We start from the raw sequence: 6,249 nt of genomic DNA, 5'->3' as shown, positions 1-6,249 counted from the left end.
AGGGAGCCCAGAGGGGCAGAGAAAGTGCTGCCCTGGGCTGGGCCTCTGCTGCTGAGCTGGGCTGGGCTCCTGGGATGGAGGGAGCTGCTGGCAAGAGGGCAGCACTGCAGAGGCACAGCTCTGCCCAGGAGCAGCTCCTCTGCAAAGGGCAGCAGAACTGAGGGCACCGCCTGCAGGCACCGAGGGGAGATGGGAGAAGTAAGAGGGATGTTACAGGCTGCATGAGGTGGGATGATGCTGAGAGCTCACTGGAGGAGAAGTCTTCACAGCGCTTAACACAGTAAGTCTCTGGCAGCAGGGCAATGCACACGGTGTCTTGGAGGGGTCTCCTAGACATGGCACATCGTGCTGCAGCTAGGAATTGGCAGGATGGCACGCAGGTTTTCTTTACTGTGGAGGACATGCTGCAAAGCAGGGATACTCAGCCACACTGTCAGAGGAGAGGACACGACAGCTGCCTTCTCCAAAGAATTAGTGCAGGGGTGTGCATCCAGGGCTTCCCAGGGCTGTCCTTCAGAGCAGGGTCCCTGCACAACAGGGGGCTGAGTGCTGGGGCAGGGACTCTGCTGCCGGCCAGGGTCAGCACTCAGCCTGCCTGGGGAGCTTCCCAAGGAGCTGTGGGGAGAACCTGTGGGTGGAAGGAGTGACCCCTGGCAGGGAAGGATCCCTCTGCTGTCCAGAGTGGGTCAGGGCGCCTCATACTTCTACATCACCCAGAGGACAGTTGCAGAGGTTCATTTTAAAGATGGTTGTCAAGGATGGGAATGCTGGAAAGAAAAGAAAGTTTTACTTTGAGTTTTTCCATTCTTGGTTGTCTGGGTGGGCAGTGGGAGATGGGCATTTATTTCTCTCCTCTGGAGTTGGCAATGAGACCCCAGTTCTCGCTAGGACTTGTCTGAGCTGCTCCTTAGCCCCTGCACACACAGAGATGCCCCTGGGCAGTGCCCTGCTGCCAGGAGGTGCCTGCAGGGCAGAGCTGAGCACACAGCAGGTGGGATGGGCTCTGTGAGCATGAAGAGGGAGGGGAAGTGGGGACAGTGAAAGAGGTCGTGGCCAAGAAGAGCTCCAGGCAGCAGAGACATGGGTAGGAAGGAAGGGAGACAGATGGGGGGGGGGGGGGGGGGGGGTGTGAGGATTCAAGTGCAGCTCAGACACCAACGCTGCCTGTGCTGTCGTGCACATATGGCCATGGAGGAAAAGCACCAGCTCGCACCCTGTTCACCTGTGGGGCTCTGGGTACTGCAGTGTGTGGCTAGCAGTGATCTCACCCTCCCTTCAGGACGTAACAAATTCAGGAGAGTTGACTCTTTCCTTGGGAGGTCCTGCTGGGCTGCAGGCTGCCCTCCCGTAGGGCACAGCTCTCCCAGGGCATCTCTGTGGTTTGCAGGAGCCCCATGGAGAAGACACCTCGGTGTTAAGGCCATTGAAACACTACTGGGCGGCTGCATGCAGGCAGCTGTAATGAGCCCTCTGTGTCCCTGGTTGGGAGGACAGAGCTGAGATCCTCCTCAGGTACGATGAGATGGGTGAGGGGGTTGGAGATCTGCACTGGGAAACTGGATTCCTCTGCTCCCAGCACTGGCCTCTTTCTTTTGGGGGGAACACCCGAGTGCGATAGTCCTCCAGGTGGAAGAGCTGCCAGCACAGGGCAGCTGAGAGCAGGGCTGATGCACAGAGCGGCTGTCCTCACTCTGCACTAAGGGACAGTCCCTGTGCCCAGTCTCAGGCCCACAAGGTTTCCCTTGCAGTGCAGCAGAAATGCCAGGCATTGCTGCATTCAAACCACTCTTCAGCTGTGCTGGGGCAACTAGAACAGAAGGCTCAAACCAAACTCCCCACAGCTCTGCTCTGCAGTCAGGTGAATTGGGAGCTATAATGCTTATAAGCTCTTTGATATTAGTATTGGATGTAATCTGAGATCACCCTGAGTTCCTATTTACCTACTGCTGTAGGGCAGGACTGACCCCTGCAGAGCCCCCAGCAGAGCCTCCTGCTCCCTGGGGCACCCTCAGCCAGCACCAACCAGAGCTCACCAAAGCTCTTCCTGAAAAGTGAAAGGCAGTTTGGGGGCTTTCTATAAGAAATCGAATGGATTTTTCTCAAAGCAGTCTGCCCTAACTTCTCCCTTCCTTTACCTCCTTGAAGAGATCCCCATGCCAAGAGGGATAAAATGTCCAACACCAGCTTCACCGCTGAGTTCCTCCTCCTGGCATTCACAGAGACGTGGCAGCTGCAGCTCTTGCACTTCTGGCTCTTCCTGGGCATCTACCTGGCTGCCCTCCTGGGCAACGGCCTCATCATCACAGTTGTATCCTGTGACCACCGCCTCCACACCCCCGTGTACTTCTTCCTCCTCAACCTCTCTGTTCTCCACCTGGGCTCCATCTCCCCAAAGCCATGGCCAATTCCCTCTGGAACACCAGGGCCATCTCCTACACAGGATGTGCTGCCCAACTCTTTCTGTTTGTCTTTTTGATTTCAGCAGAATTTTATTTTCTCAGCATCATGGCCTATGACCGCTCTGTTGCCATCTGCAAACCCCTGCACTACGGGACCCTCCTGGGCAGCAGAGCTTGTGTCCATATGGCAGCAGCTGCCTGGGGCGCTTGATTCCTCTATTCTCTCCTGCACGCTGCCAATACATTTTCACTACCCCTCTGCCGAGGCAATGCTGTGGACCAGTTCTTCTGTGAAATCCCCCACATCCTCAAGCTCTCCTGCTCACACTTCTACCTCAGGGAGGTTGCGTCTCTTGTGGCCAGTGTCTTTTTGGGCTTTGGGTGTTTTGTTTTCATTCTTTTCTCCTATATGCAGATCTTCAGGGCTGTGCTGAGAATTCCCTGTCAGCAGGGACGCCACAAAGCCTTTTCCACATGCCTCCCTCACCTGGCCGTAGTCTCCCTGTTTATCAGCACCTCATTTTTTGCCTACCTGAAGCCCCCTTCCATTTCCTCCCCATCCCTCGACCTGGCGGTGGCGGTGTTGTACTCGGTGGTGCCTCCAGCAGTGAACCCCCTCATCTACAGCATGAGGAACAAAGGATGCCTTATGGAAACTGATCTAATAGACACTGTTTCACTGACAATAACCTCCCTCCGCTCCTCTGCACATTTCCCACAGTTTGTCTTAGGCCATGAGTCTGCTTTTTTCTCTCATGATAGTGCTCCTTAGAGATAATTTGCTGGGTTTATTCTCCTTCTGTGGAGGTTTGATCCTGTTGTGTCTGACTCTTGGACAACACTGTGTCAGATGTTGCCTGTCAGATAGCAGCTCTTCAGTAAAAGGTCAGCTCCTGGGTGTAGTGCCTGAAGTTCCTCCAAAGTTGCTTCCAAGAAAATATCTAAGATTTTTTTAGTTTAAAGTTTCTGTTCTTCTTTCCTTCTCAGTGGTTTTGACGTTAACCGGTAACACTGAATTCCATTGGATCAAAAGTTCTGGTTTTAAAGGCTCACTTCTTGGTGTCCAGTGGCAGGGGAGATGGTCCATCAGCTCCCCATTATCTCCTCAGGTTCCTTCGTGTCTGACAGGACTGATGGCATGTACCAGATTCTCTGGCAATGGTGGGGAGAGGTTGGGAACTCACCATTTTCCCTGGGGTTGGAATGAATGGACAGTCAGAAGCTGAAACACTGTCAAAGGTAAAGACCCCCAAAAGTAAAGCAGTAAATCGAGGTATCCACGAAGACGGACTCTGCAGTGCCATGGGGCTCAGTGGGGACTCGGCAGGCACAGGGAAGGGAGAGTGGAGAGCTGCAGGAGCTGCCTGAGGATCCCCAAGGGCCAGGACTCTGGTGCTGTCCTGGGGAGTAGGGCTGGTGGCAGCAGAGGAGGGGGAAATTCAGTCAGGGTTGGGGTTCACCTACATTATGAATTCAGGAGAGCCAGAGAGTGCCTAGCCTCTGTTCCCTCATGCCCTGGGGGCCAGCACCAGCCGTGGCGCTGATGGGGAGCCTGAACCCTGCTGTCTTGCCCCCCAGCAGCTGCTGTGGCCTTCAGAGGGGCTGGGGCTGTGGGGTGAGTGCCCAGAGCTCTGCAGCAGCCTGCGCTGGGCAGTGCCATGGAGCCAGCCCAGGCTGGGCTGCTCTGCTGGGCTGGGCTGGGCTGGGCTGGGCTGGGCTTGGGAGAGGGCAGGGGAGGTGGGGAGAGGTGGGGAGGGGCTGGGCTGGGCTGGAAAGAGCCCAGGAGAGAAAAAGGCCAGTGTAGAGCTAAGGTGTGTAAGTGTGCAGGGTAGGGGCAGCCAGCACTGCCAGTGCAGAGCCAGGTGTCATGGTGAAGGAAGCAAGGCATCCAAAGTGCAGAAGAGAGGGTCCTGGTTTGTGCCATGTTTCCAGGACACCCTGGGAAAGCTGCCCCAGGAAATTTGTCCCAGACCAGTCCCACCCGGCAGCCATTCCCATCTCTGGCCATACACCCCAGCCCTGAGGAAGGACCTTTGCTGCATGGTCACCCCCATCCTCCTTTGGGGCTGAGTCATACCCAACTCCACCGCCATTATTAATCAAAAGGAAACTAATTTCCTCCTGACAGCCATTACACACCAAGTCCCACAGCTCTTGCCACAGCTGGACTCTCAGCCAAGCCTCTTCTCAGACAGCTCCAGCTCAATCAGGTGCTTGTCTCGACAAATTTTGAAAATCTCCATTGACTGAGATCTCCCCAGCTGGCCTGAGGCCTTGCTCCAGTGTTTAGCGCTGAGGGATTTCTCAAAAATGCAGTTCTCTCAGCCGCTCCTTCTCCATTATGGGATCCAGGCTCCAACCGTCCTTCTGACCTCTGCAGGCTGAAGAAAAGTCTTGTTTTCCCTCCCTCGGCTCTCCATCATCTTTGAAAGGTCACGGAGACTATGGGGACTCCCTGATCATCGGCAGCACCTCTACAATGCATACACCTTTCCAGAATGCCCAAATGATGAGCAGGGGAATGAAAGGCTGTGCCCCAGCTCATGTCCACTCGAATCCCATTTCTGGGTGTCTGAAAGAGAAGGCGACTGGGTTTACCCAGGGGAGCTTGTTCCTGGCCATATTCTTTGCTTTCTGTGAGGAAAGAATAGGATTGCTGGATGTGGGGAGAGCAGAGATGGTCTTTTACCAGGAAGTCATCAAGGCTTTCAGCATCATCCCTCCAGAAATTTCTTGTGTCCAAGTTAGGACAGTATGGGCTGCATGGGTGGATAAGTCGTTGAGTAAGAAGCCAGCTGGAGAGTAGTTGGGCTTGGAGGACTGTGGTACATGCGTGGTGCTCTGCCTGGAGGCATCCAGCTAGTAGGGTCCTGCAGGGGTCTAGCTTGCAGCCTGCCCTCTTTCACATCTTTTGAATGACCTGGAGGATATAAGAGAGTACTTTTTGATAACATTTGTAGAAGACATCCCATTGAGGAGAGCAGGGCAGGGCTGCCGTCCCAAAGGATATATAAACCTCATGATATCCAGTAAAGATTGCACCTGCTCTTAAAGTGGATGTAGGCCCTGAAATGTCCTAGGACAGGGACTGGCTAGGCAGGTAGCAGCTCCACAGGAAAGGATCTGCTGGTCTTTGGGTTCCATTAGGCAAAAGATGGCCAACAACATCCTGGGCTGTGGGATTAGGAGTGCAGCCAGGGCAAGTGATTCTCTCTCCCTCTGCTCAGTACTTGTGACACTGCATCCAGAATACTTGCCCAGGTTTTGTTTCCCTGCAATGCCAGAGGGACATTGGCAAGCTGGAGGATCCGCAATCCATCATTGTCCTCATAGCAATCCATAGGGATCACAGCCCCTGGAAGTATTCAAAAAACGCGTGGATGTGGTGCTTAGGGACATGGTTTAGAGGTGGACCAGGCAGTTAGGTTAGCAGGTTGGACTCGATGATCTCTGAGGTCCTTTTCAACCTTAACAATTCTATGACGCTCTGATTCTAAGCTTTGAGGAAGGTGAAACCAGTCTTGTAACTGTACTACTGGGCAAGATAATAATCGGCAATCGACAGATGTTGAAATAAGCAAGTTTCTGGCCAGAGGTAAGGCAATGAGATATCTGCAGACCATGGATGCTTTAGCCTATGAACTGAATGTAAAGAAATCTTCTGACTTGGGATCTCACTCAATGTAAATATTCAACATTTGTCATGACAAGGCCGTGAGCATCTGATCTAGCTGGAGCTGTCTGAGAACAGGCTTGGCTGAGAGACCAACTGTGGCAAGAGCTGTGGGATTTGGTGTGTAATGACTGTCCAGTAGGAAAATGGTTCCCTTTTTATCAATAATGGCAGTGG

General features: G+C 53.7%; 1 pseudogene across 1 annotated transcript; it reads left to right on the top strand.

Moving 5' to 3' along the window:
* Positions 1-2,391: 2,391 nt before the first annotated feature.
* LOC309599599 (olfactory receptor 14C36-like) lies at positions 2,392-3,171 on the top strand (annotated as a pseudogene). Its single transcript has one exon. The product of its transcript is annotated as an olfactory receptor 14C36-like (transcript).
* Positions 3,172-6,249: the final 3,078 nt, after the last annotated feature.

Source organism: Platalea leucorodia, assembly GCF_965183815.1.
Source record: "Platalea leucorodia genome assembly, chromosome: 21".
NCBI classification, from domain to species: domain Eukaryota; kingdom Metazoa; phylum Chordata; class Aves; order Pelecaniformes; family Threskiornithidae; genus Platalea; species Platalea leucorodia.
The sequence above is the reverse complement of the archived record's forward strand: the minus strand, read 5'-3'. Positions and strand labels throughout refer to the sequence as shown.